Source organism: Eschrichtius robustus, chromosome 11, assembly GCF_028021215.1.
Source record: "Eschrichtius robustus isolate mEscRob2 chromosome 11, mEscRob2.pri, whole genome shotgun sequence".
NCBI classification, from domain to species: Eukaryota; Metazoa; Chordata; class Mammalia; order Artiodactyla; family Eschrichtiidae; genus Eschrichtius; species Eschrichtius robustus.
The window spans coordinates 34,694,479-34,708,156 of record NC_090834.1 but is presented as its reverse complement, the minus strand read 5'-3'; positions in this window follow the sequence as shown (position 1 = coordinate 34,708,156).

Here is a 13,678-nt window from a genome sequence, read left to right as displayed (position 1 = left end):
CAATATGGTACTGCTGCAAAAACAGAAATATAGATCAATGGAACAGGACAGAAAGCCCAGAGATAAACCCAAGCACCTTTAGTCAACTAATCTTTGACAAAGGAGGCAAGGATATACAATGGAGAAAAGACAGTCTCTTCAATAAGTGGTGCTGGGAAAACTGGACAGCTACATGTAAAAGAATGAAATTAGAACACTTCCTAACACCATACACAAAAATAAATTTAAAATGGATTAAAGATCTAAATGTAAGGCCAGACACTATAAAACTCTTAGAGGGAAACATAGGAAGAACACTCTTTGACATAAATCGCAGCAAGATCTTTTTCGACCCACCTCCCAGAGTAATGGAAATAAAAACAAAAATAAACAACTGGGACCTAATGAAATTTAAAAGATTTTGCACAGCAAAGGAAACTGTAAACAAAACGAAAGGACAACCCTCAGAATGGGAGAAAATATTTGCAAATGAATCAACAGACAAAGGATTAATCTCCAAAATATATAAACAGCTCACGCAGCTCAATATTAAAAAAAAAAGAACCCAATCCAAAAATGGGCAGAAGACCTAAATAGACATTTCTCCAAAGAAGACATACAGATGGCCAAGAAGCACATGAAAAGCTGCTTAACATCACTAATTATTACAGAAATGCAAATCAAAACTACAATGAGGTATCACCTTACACCTGTTAGAGTGGGCATCATCAGAAAATCTACAAACAATAAATCCTGGAGAGGGTGTGGAGAAAAGGGAACCCTCTTGCATTGTTGGTGGGAGTATAAATTGATACAGCCACTATAGAGAACATTATGGAGGTTCCTTAAAAAACTAAAAATAGAATTACCATATGACTCAGCAATCCCACTACTGGGCATATATCCAGAGAAAACCATAATTCAAAAAGACACATGCACCCCAATGTTCATTGCAGCACTATTTACAATAGTCAGGTCATGGAAGCAACCTAAATGCCCATCAGCAGGTGAATGGATAAAGAAGATGTGGTACATATATACAATGGAATATTACTCAGCCATAAAAAGGAATGAAATTGGGTCATTTGTAGAGATGTGGGTGGACCTAAAGACTGTCATACAGAATGAAGTAAGTCAGAAAGAGAAAAACAAATATCATATATTAACGCATATATGTGGAACCTAGAAAATGGTACAGATGAACTGGTTGGCAGGGCAGAAATTGAGACACAGATGTAGAGAACAAGCGTATGGACACCAAGGGGGGTAAGGGGGGTGGGATGAATTGGCAGATTGGGATTGACATATATACATTAATATGTATAAAATAGATAACTAATAAGAACCTGCTGTATAAAAAAAGTAAATAAATAAAATTAAATGTTAAAAAAAAGAAAGAAAAAGAAAAGACTGCCCCCAGGTAACTCCTGTGGTATCATGTTTTTAAGGAAAACCCCAAGATTGTGTAAATATTTATATATTTTATAGGAATTTTATGACTTCATTACATGTATGTATTTATTCCACCTGGGAATTGTTATATAATGTGAGGTAGAGATTTCTTTTTTCCCCTTATGTTTAGCCATTTGCCTCAATGCAGTTCTGATCATGTTAGCCCCTTAATTAGATACTGTCAATACTCTCCATACCCTCCTATCCTTACCTCCAGAATAATGTTCGGATTTCCTGTCCTGACATCCAAAGCACTCAATGGCCTGGCCCTGTTTTCTTTCCTACCCTGTTTCATGGATTCTGTGATTTTCCTACTGCTTTTTGAACTGTACAGAGATGAGACCTAGTGAGTGTGTAAAGCCCTCTGAGAACCATCTTGGCATAGAATAACGGAGTCAAAAGAGGCAAAGACAGTATCGCTCACTCCCACTTCAAGTACAGAAACTCCCCTTTCACCAGATTTACATGATGATGCTTCCAGACAAGAATTTTATTGAAGATATTCAACTGCTTTAAAAGGAAAAAAAAAAAAAAAAACCAAAAAACCCACTCTCTAGACCAATTGATCCTCCTATGTGAGCCTCACAATATCTGTTTCTTATAGATCAAAACCCCCAGGAAACAGACTTTGAGGCAGAGATCTGTGCACAAGAGTTTTATCGAGGAGTGCTCTCCTGTAAAGAAGTGAAGGAAGTAGGATGAAATAGAAAGAGATGTTAGAACTCTGAAACAGTTACAATAGAGATTCCAGACAAAGCTAGAAGGACCTCTGAAGCTTGAATGAGATGTCCCAAACTGAGGTAAGGGGCAGTGCTGGCCAGCCGTTGGATTGTGACTGCCCTGAGGAAGTAAACTTGGGTGAAGAGCTCTCTTGGCTTGTGGGCCTTTCCTGGAGAAAGACTCAGTTATTAGCCACCCACAGACCACAATTCCATCAGTTGGGGGAATGAGTGCCTCAGTTCTGCAAGGGTTTCTGGGCGGTACACACATCTACACCATTTCCATGCACTGGCTCAGGCTATTTTGTCAAGGGTGACATTTCTCACCACCTCCAAATCCTACCTACCATTAAGCCTAGCCTACCATTAATCCTACCATTAAGCGTAGCTCTAATACTATAGCCTCCATTGAACATTCCCTGATTCTTGTCATTGTTAATAATATTTTTCTCCTCTAAATTTCAAGCACTTTATCTATAGTCCTCTTCTGGCACTATAGCATTTATCTTGGTCTACCTTCCATTAGAGCCAATTTTTACTTCAATTAATTAAGAACTTTCAATGATCCGGGCAATAAACTAGGACCTGGGGATATAGCGTGAATAAAACAGATATGATCCTCTCCATACTTTAAACAAATAATTGGAAGTTTTAAAGTGCACAGTAGTAAAAGAGCGTGTAGCACAAAACTTAATTCAAACAAGGGTGTCAGGGAACGACTCTCTAAAGAAGTGATATTAAACACAGGCCAAAAGCATAAGTAGAGACTGCCTTAGTGAAAGAAGGTGATGGGGATAAGAAGTGGGTTGTATTCAAGTAAGAGAGAATCACAAGTACTAACACTGACATTTATTCAACAAATATATATATATATATATCTTCCTGAGTGCCAGACATCATTTTAGCTGCTGGAGTTCCATCACTAAACAAAACAGAAGAAAATTCCTTCCTCTCATGGACTTTGCATTCTAGGAAATGAAATAATCCAATATAGCTAGAGTTTAGAGAACAAAGGAGAAAGTGGTACAAGAGGTGCAAGATGTGACTGTATTGGTAGGTAGAGGCAGACTACTAGAAGCCTGATAAGAATTTGAAAATTTTTATACCATAGGATATGGTCAGATTTTTTTAAAAACAATCACTCTAGCTGCTATGTACATGTCCTGTCTCTCCTGCTATACTGTAAGCTTTTAGAAGACTGCTCTCTAAGAAGCACATAACGCCCCTTTGTAAATAATGGGCACCCAATAAATAATAATAGCTAACACTTGAGTGCTTTCTGTGTGCAGGAGACTGGTCTAAGCACATACCATGTGTTAAATCATTAATCCTCACAATCCACCATCTAGCTGACTGGCTGAATGAGAGGAGGTATGCTTATTCCTTTGCAACACTGGAACCTGGATACACCTGAAAATCTACAGATATGTGCAAGGTAAGGGGAGAAGGAAGTGGCAGAGGAAAAAAAAAGTCAAAATGCCACATGCACAGTTCCATACACCCTAGCATCTTATTCAAACCAAATCATTTTAAAACATTCACAGTGAACTACAAAGATAAGAATACGTGGACAAGAAAACAGCATGAGCCTATGGCCGAGAAAGACTGGCGTACACACTGGCACATCTCTAGGACCCTCATCGTATCCTCTGTATTAATAACTGCTTAAACGCGTGTCTAAAGAACATGATACGCTGGTTTAACAAAATCATTGTGCTTTCTGAGGAGCCGTTTTTTACATATCATAACAATCTCTTAAAGCATCAACACACACACACAAAACACACACACACACACAAAAAGCATCAACAGTAGCCCATCCCTCTTGTAAAAAAAGTTTAAATTTTTTTTTTTCTAATCTCGAGAAATTGTCTCCTTTGGTCTGCAAAGAGACCTGCCCTGACTGGGAGACCCGCCCCGATTGGGAGGCCCCTACGCACCCACCCCCATCCCTGGAGTTCCCTGACATTGCAACACACAAAATGAAAGCGTCTCCTGTAGCCTTGGAAAAGGGGCCGCACCTGCCTGCGTGAGAAGCTAGATAAATATTACCCTTACGAAGAGGCACCCAGGAACAGAGCCTCACAAGTATGTTCCTATTTCCAAATAGGAAACAACACAACGAGCCAGGATATCTCAGAAGGTGAGGAAAGGCAATTCAGGTGGGCGGATACGGTTGGGTGGTGAAGGGTGGTCACGTTTAATAGGTTTACAGGAGGATCTTTGACCAGAATTCCATTCACACACAAAACAAATGTGAAGCAGCTCAGCGGTCCTTTCCTTCAAGCAATCCCGAGTTCTTGGATTAAGTGTAGGTTTATCTATGTAGGTTTATCTGTAGATTTACCCATAAAGAAGAACGTATAAATAATAATCAAAAGCCACACCCTCCCCTATTGGAGCTTTATTTCTGTGTGCCAGTTTCCCGAAGATTCGATCTCCTGCTTGATTTCTTTAGCGTTTTCCTCCATTGTAGGCAAGAGTTTCAGCCCCTCGCTGGCCCTTGTCCCTCTCGCAGTGCTGGAGGCGTTGCGGACTGATCTGAGTAGGAAATCAAGACACCTTAACTTTATAACATTTCATAAATTTTGTTTAAACAAGTGCAAACCAAAACCAGGATTTTGCAATAAAAAGTATTTTCATAGAAACCAAACAAGACTAACAGCCATTAGAAAGGCACAGACCTACTAGAGAATGGACTTGAGGATATGGGGAGGGGGAAGGGTAAGCTGTGACAAAGTAAGAGAGTGGCATGGACATATATACACTACCAAACGTAAAATAGATAGCTAGTGGGAAGCAACCGCATAGCACAGGGAGATCAGCTCTGTGCTTTGTGACCACCTAGAGGGGTGGGATAGGGAGGGTGAGAGGGAGGGAGATGCAAGAGGGAAGAGATATGGGAACATATGTATATGTATAACTGATTCACTTTGTTATAAAGCAGAAACTAACACACCATTGTAAAGCAATTATACTCCAATAAATATGTTAAAAAAAAAAAAATGGGCAGAGGAACTGCTTTTTTTGACAGCCCTGAAAAGCTTTAACGTCAAAGACAGGAGCCCTGTCACAGGACAGAGAGACAAGTTCTACCCCCTACTTGTTTATATTTTCCTGAGGCTCTAACACCACCCCAGCCCACCCCCCTCCGCACCATTCTCAAGGCAGACGTCTTCCAGAAACAGAAGGCGTCAGGTTTAACTCTTTCCTTTACCACAGGGCCTTTTAACTGCCCTATGACATATGACTTGATGAACTACAGGCTGCAGCTGTGCTAAACGTAGTCAAAATCAATACGTAAGCAAATAACGATAACGTTCTGTTAGCACATACAGGCACAGTGTTAAGTGTGTATATTATTGCAGCAATCCAGACGAGGAAACTGGGGCTTAGAGATTAGTACCTGGCAGAATAACGAGCAGATCGCTTGATCTAAAAAAAATCTATGCTTTACCCACAGTACTACACTACCTATAAATTAAATTTATAAAATGTTATCTTTAAATAGACTTCTTAATCCTTAAGTACTCAAAATTGTTTTAAATTAAATAAATATAGCCGGGCAGCAAGTCTGCCTGTGGCTAAATTTAATGCTTAGGACAAAAATAAAACTTAGTCAAATTATTTGCCTTTTTCATATATAATATGATATAGCTCAGAAAAATCAGAATCATTGATTCATTTACTCAACAGATTTTTTGGAATTTCCTTCTGTGCACCAGTGACCAAGAACACGTGTTGAACAGTCTCTGACCTCTTGAATTTTACTGGCTAATGAGGGAGACAAACATTAACTATGGAAGCACACAAATATTTAAATAACTGTACATTGTTATAAGTGTTGTGAGGGACAAGTATGTGTTATGAGAGAATAACCAGGAAAACCAGTATTAACTGGGCTGTCAGAAAGGTCCCTCTGGGGAAGCAATTAATAATTTGAAATGTGAAGGATGCATAAGAAGTAGTTAGGCTGAAAGTAAAAGGAAGGAAGGTGTTCCAGGCAAAGGATATACTTTTACCAAGGCCCTGAGCAAGAAAAGAGCTTGGCTCTTTCCAGACTAGTGCTCCCTGAGTAGGGATCCCAGGAAGGAGGTAGGAAATGAGGCTGAAAATGAAGAATATAGACCATCTGGAGTTGGATTTTACCCTAAGTGCAACAGAAACCCATTAAAGGATTCTCAACAGGATAGTTTTAGAATCTGATTTATTATTTTTAAAAGCTCAAATCTGGCTGCTGTGTACAAAATGGATGTCAGGAGGGCACAAGTGAAAGAGGGAGATGAGGTAGGAAGTCTTGCTTACAGTCATCCAAGCAAAAAGATTGGTGGTGGCTTGGACTAAAGTGTCAACACTGGAACCTGAAGAGATGTAAACAGATGGTAGTATATACATTTAGAAGATTATAAGATTTAATGATGAGTTTTATATGGGAGAGGATAAGGGAGGGGTGAGATAAGGTGGGGTCAAAGATAAGTCCCAGGTTTCTGAATTGAGCAGTTGGGTAGATGGAGGTATAGAATAACTTGAAAATAAGAGTAAAAGGGGGTAGGGCTGGTAGATGGGTATCATCTAGACCAGCGTCTCTAATTTAATGTGTATATGAATCACCTGCAGAATCTGATTCAGTTGGTCTGGGGTGGGGTCAGAGATACTGCATTTCTACAAGCTCTCAAATGATGTCAATGCTGTTTGTCCATCGACCACACTTCGAGTAGCAAGGCTCTACTCTACCAACCCAACATAGGGTTATAAAATTTTTATTTAATTATGATGATTTCCTAAGGAAAGGAGATTTTAATTACAAAAAAGAGAGCATAATTTAAAAATAAAGTTCTTTAATACGAAGTGATTTAATTTTATGAAAAAGTACACCACCCTTAGTTTGTCCATTTGGCCACAGATGAAATGAAATTTTTATTATGAACTGACTTTGAATAGCCACTGATCTAAACAAAATAACTTACTGATGAACAACATTTTTCAAATTTCAACTACTTGTGATCACAGCTACTATTTCATTCCTCCATAAAGTAAAAATTCTATCCTTATCTATCAGGAACACACAACCACTAGAATCAGCTTAATATTGTTCTTGGCTTCTAACTGTGTTCAGTAAATCATTTTCAAATCATTAGAATCATAGAAAATTCACACCAAGTAGAACCACAGAAAGAAAGTAAGTGCTATTTTGACACATTGATATAAGTCAATATTAGAATTAGCTCCCTCCTCACTTTATTGAATGTTTTTAGTCAGACTTACTTTAGGTAAAATATATGTGTATTGTAAGTTATCAGATAAAAGCTGGTAGTTTGGCAACTTTAAACAGTGACTAGAGGGCAAGTAAATGGTCAATAAGATTAGATTGAATTTTAGAAGGATGAGAGGAAGCAAGTAGAGTTTAAATACATGAAATAGCAAGATGACAAGTATTGTTCAATAATTTCCAAATAATTTGTAAGGGCTTTGAAGGCAGGATCGATATTTTATACATTTTGGAATTCCCATAGTGCCTAGCGACATGCAGGGTATGTGCTAACTAGCCAAATGAAAGGAATGTAAAACCTGAAAGAATAATAACAGTTAATGACCAAATATTAGAACAACGGTAATGTTTCACTGGGTAAACTTTTACAGTTAAATGAAGCGAATGGGAGCCAGTAGTAATAATTAACACCTTCATCTTGTAGCAACAACTTACAATCCGATGAGGCAAAGTCCATATTTTAAGGATGTAAAATTGAGATTCATAGCAATTAAGTGATGAAAAACTAGAAGAAGCTAAAGGAGAGAAAACAGTAATTTCTAACCCAGCGAGTCTCTAGGAGACAGCCATAAATTAAAATATGTCAAGTCAAACCTTATTTCCTGTATACACAAACTATATATTGAGATTCTGTTCCTAGAAGCCCACATGAAAATAGCCATTAATATTAAGAACTACCATACATTAGAATTTTAAGTGTCAATCATTGTGATAAGCACTTCACACAACTTAACTAATTTAATCTTTATGATAACCCTGTAAAGTAAAAAAAAAAATTATGTTCTATTTACAGATGAGGAAACCTAGACACTACAGCTAGAGTTGGATTTCTGATCTGACTTCACTGTCCATGCTGTTAAACATAGCTATACTGAGACAGGCTGGGACCTGGGGCCTGGGACCCTTTGCTGCAGTGCTTGCATGTGGACATGCATCTCCTAGAGCAATAGAATACAAAGAAACTGTAACTGCACCCATTCCCTGTTGTGACAAATTATGAACAACAAGATACAAAGAGGCCAAAAACCACATGCCACTTCTGAGGTACAGGGAGCAATAGCAGGGTACTGCACGTGATCCCTGCACACAGCACCACCAAGGGGGTGTGCAGACCACCTAAGCCACCCCTCCAGCCCAATCCACCAATCCACCCCCACCCTCACCCCTTTTAAAGGACCAGCTAGCAGCCCCTCAGGGAGTGAGCAAGGGAACCTGTTACTTGTTTTTGCTCCCTCATGGCTGCAGCACGAATCCCAGTAAAGCCTTGTCTGAATTCCTCATCTGGCCTCTTACCAATTTCTTTTGATTAAAGAGTCCAAGGGGGCTTACCTGGTGGCGCAGTGTTTAAGAATCTGCCTGCCAATGCAGGGGGCATGGGTTCAAGCCCTAGTCCGGGAAGATCTCACATGCCGCGGAGCAATTAAGCCCGTGCACCACAACTACTGAGCCTGCGCTCTAGAGCCCACGTGCCACAACTACTGAAGCCCACACGTGCCCTAGAGCCCGTGCTCCGCAACAAGAGAAGCCACCGCAATGAGGAGCCCGCGCACTGCAAGGAAGAGTAGCTCCCGCTCACCGCAACTAGATGAAGTCCGCACACAGCAACAAAGACCCAACACAGCCAAAAATAAATAAATTAATTAATTAATTAATTATTTTTTTTAAAAAAGAGTCCAAGGACCCTAATCAATAACAATACTGTACTGTGAAAATACTGAAACTGACCATAAAAATAAAGATAAAACAAACCATAAACATACATAAAATTAAACACAATATGAGAACTGTTTTGTAAATGTGGGAGGGTATTTTTCCACATATACTTGTCCAGCCAAGACTCCTTAAAGTGTGAGTCAATGAAATTTAGACTGAAAACATCTTTTTTCTGGAAAGTCTCCCTATGGAAAATGTTCTTCATTGATCCAAGAAGTTGAAAAATCATAGTTCTGGGATTATGGGTATTTTTATTCTTTTTGCTTACTTGTTTCTTTCCTGTGTTAAACATGTGTTACTTACGCAATTTTTTTAAAAAATGAAAACTTAAAGATAATTGGGAGATAAAAAACTATTGTCAAGACCGAATTAATAAATGTTGTATAGAACATATACCAATCATGCATATTTAAGTGACAAACAACAACTAGAAAACTATCTATTTCCAAGTAAATATTGAACTTAAGACTATACAGTCGAAGTATAATCACTGATTATAGGGTTGAAAAAAAGAGGATGAATTTCATCAACAACACAATAAAAATGATTACTTTTGAGTAATGCAAAACATAAGCAAAAAATTCCTAATTTAAATTAGCATCCTAAATCCAAAATAAGTATAATTATATCTATATTTTTATTGGGGGATTTTTTAAAAAATTTTAGGAACATTATGGAGGTTCCTTAAAAAACTAAAAATAGAATTACCATATGACCCAGCAATCCCACTACTGGGCATATACCCAGAGAAAACCATAATTCAAAAAGACACATGCACCCCAATGTTCATTGCAGCACTATTTACAATAGTCAGGTCATGGAAGCAACCTAAATGCCCATCGACAGATGAAAGGATAAAGAAGATGTTGTACATATATACAATGGAATATTACTCAGCCATAAAAAGGAACGAAATTGGGTCATTTGTAGAGATGTGGATGGACCTAAAGACTGTCATACAGAGTGAAGTAAGTCAGAAAGAGAAAAACAAATATCGTATATTAACGCATATATGTGGAACCTAGAAAAATGGTACAGATGAACCGGTTTGCAGGGCAGAAATTGAGACACAGACATAGAGAACAAACGTATGGACAACAAGGGGGGAAAGCGGCGGGGGGTTGGGATGGTGGTGTGATGAACTGGGCGATTGGGATAGACATGTATACACTGATGTGTATAAAATGGATGACTAATAAGAAAAAACAAACAAAAAAACAAAAAACCCCACAAAGATCACATATAGCAAATCTCATGACATTGTACACTTTAAATACGTGCAGTTTATTGTATGTTGGTTATACCACAATAAAACCAGAAAAACCTAGAAAAAAATTAACTAAACAAATACTACATGCTTAGGTCATGTGGAAAATGTTTTTATAAAATGTCAAGCAAATTCCCCCATGTTGAACAGTATGTAATCTATTTGGAAAGATGTTCACAAAAAATCAGAAAAATAAAAGTACAATATAGTATATGACCAAATATTTGATTGTCTAGCAAAAACTAAATGTATACAAAGTCAGACAGAAGTATTGGAATAAATTTCTTCATGACATGGGATTTAAGATAAATTGTAAAGAAAGTGTGGGAAAGTTTTTCTCAATGAATAGTGTCGAAAACCTGCATCGAATTCATCCAAAGAGCATATTAAAAATACAAGTTCCTAGGCACCATCCAAGACCTGTGGAATCTCAATCTCTGGTGGTGAAATCAAGGAATCTACATTCTAATACTTCCCCCAGAAAATCCTTCCAAGATGAGCTGATGTTTACAAGACCTTTCTTTCAGTAGTCTCATTTACTGGCTGATACGCAAAGTAAAGATTGAATGACTTTTGGTGGTCATGCAAGGAAATCTGAAGGGTCAAACATGGCTACACTTCCAAAGAAAATTTGCTGAGTTTGGGTACTATGTGTAGGATGCTGAGTTGCTCTGCAAAGGCTTCTAAAGCACAGAATGAGATTTTCCATAATGTCAAGGTGCTTAGAAAACAAAGTCCTACTGGAAGGATGGGGCCTGCCTCAAACACACATTCAGTCTCCCCATTAAGACATTTGCTAGATTTCAGTGCTGTAGGATGTGGGAAGCTAAAGAGCAAGCTCAACACCTCTGAAAGGAAAACCTGAATTTTCTCATCTTTGGGGGCCAAGAAGATAGAGATCTGTTAGATTTTCAATCAGGCCTGCTCAAGGTATAGGAGAAAAGAGGTGGACTGCAGTTCAGTCCTACTAAAACTAAAACTCAGCCTTGACCCATTGAATCCCTGATTATATTAAAGTTATCGGCTATTCACCTTCAAATAGTGAATACTTTCCAGTGGAAGATAATGTCTTCTGAATCTCTTACACTTTTCAAACACACAATGTTGTACCTAAAACAAAAAGTTGTTAAATGTGTGAGAAGGCAGAGAAACATGATTTATAATCAAGAAATAAAACAGGCAAAAGAAGCAGATCCAAAAATAATTCTCCTATTGAAGCACTCAAAGATTTAAATATAACTTTAACCTGTTAAATAAAGAAAAATGTATACTAAATGAATGAAAAAATGGAGATTTAAATAGAATATATTAAACAAGATTAAGATGGGCATTCAAGAACTAAAAAATAAAATATCTGAAATTAAGAGTTAAGCAGAAAAGATTAGTGAATTCAAAGTCAGGTCAATAAAGAATGGAAAAGATGAAGCACAAGAAGAAACAAAGAATTGAAAAAGATATAACAGAGAAATATGGGAAAGAGTTAAAAGTTCTAATATACATGTAATTGGAGTCCAAGAAAAAGAGAAGAGTGAGAACAAAGTGGAAGAAATATTTGAAGAGATAATAGCTGAGTTTTTAAAAACTGATTAAAAGGCATCAGTGAAAGAATTCAAGAAGCTCAGCAAATCCCAAACAGGATGAAAACAGAAGCCACACACAAAAGCACACATACACAAGAATACACACACATACACACACACACATGACAGATAGAAGAGGATAGCCAAACTACTGAAACCAAAGGCAAAGAAAAAAATTTTAAGCAGGAAGAGAAAAAAAAAAGACATATGACTTTGAACGGAGCAACACTAAAACTAATGTTTGACCTTTCAACAAAAATTTGGAATTCAGAAGACAACAGAATACATTTTTAAAGTGCTGGAAAAAAGTTGTCAACTTACAATTCTGTACAGTCTGTTGTAAGATATCATTTAAAAATGACGATAAGGACATTTTCAGACAACAAATTCTGAGAAACTTACTCATCAGAAGACCTGAATTACAGGAAATACCAACAGAAGATGTTCAAACTCAATGAAAATAATCCCAGATTACAAATTCAGAACTGCTGGAAGGAATAAGAAAAATGTAAAGGGTAAATATACTAGTAAATATGAAATATTACTGGCTGTTTAAAATAACAGTAACAAAATAATGTATTTTGGACCTATGTAGAAGTAAAATATTGACCAAAAAAACCCAAAACGTGAAAAGTGAATAAATAGATTTTACCTGTTGTAAGGTTCTTGTTTGAAACATAGTGTAAGTGATGGGTTAAGGTGCTATGTAATAAATCAAGGAGTCATATTTTATCTTGAGTAACCATTAAAAATTATACTGAAATGTATAACTAAAAAGCTTAAAAGGAGAAAAATGGAATAATAAAAATACTCTATTATTCCTTCTTTCTTGCCTACTTTTGGATTAAAGGAAAAAAGAACAGAATTAGAAAACAACAAACGAGATGGTAAGCTTAAACCCAACCATATCCATAACATAAAAGGACTAATCTACTTAGAAGACAAAGGCTTGATGAAAAAATAAAATCAACAACGAAAACGAATATTCTGTGTGTGTGCGTTTCCCTCCCTCTCTCTCCTACTGCTGTTGGCTGAATATGGAATAATCAAGATCAGTTTTTGGAAGACTAGGGGAAAAGGAAAGGGAGTTAGCAAGGAGATGGAAAAGAACAACATTCCTCTCTCCCCCTTCTGAAGCTCAGATACACAGCTATTAGACAAAACAAAACGACAACAAAACTATAGATACGAAAGGTAATTTTCAATAGGAAATAAGAAATATGTGTTTCTATTAAACAGCACGTTGTCCTGTAGCGTATATGGAGAAATATTTTTAGCCTTCAGATGTAACTTTTAAAGAAAAAAAAAAAAAAGCCGGATGGTAAAAGAATAGTTTCCCAAGTAGTCGTAATAGATAAACCTAATTAATTAACCTAATTAATTCAGAATAACTTTTTATTCAGAAATGTTTGAGTCACTAAACTTAGATAGCTATAAATCTAAGATTACAGCGTTTGAGACTAAGAAATTAACCCACGCGGCGTAATTATTATCGAGTTAATTTCAACAAGTATGTACTGGCAATTTTTCTCCGCCCCCGACCCCTAGTTTTCCAGCACCGCTTAGACGGCGTGAAGGAGCGAGAGTGACGGTACGCGCGGGAGGAGCTGCGGTAGCGGCTCCCCGAAACCCCAAAGGGGATTCTTCCTCCGCCAGCTGCCGCCGGGCAGGGAGGCGGATCTTCTCGGCCTAGGTAAAG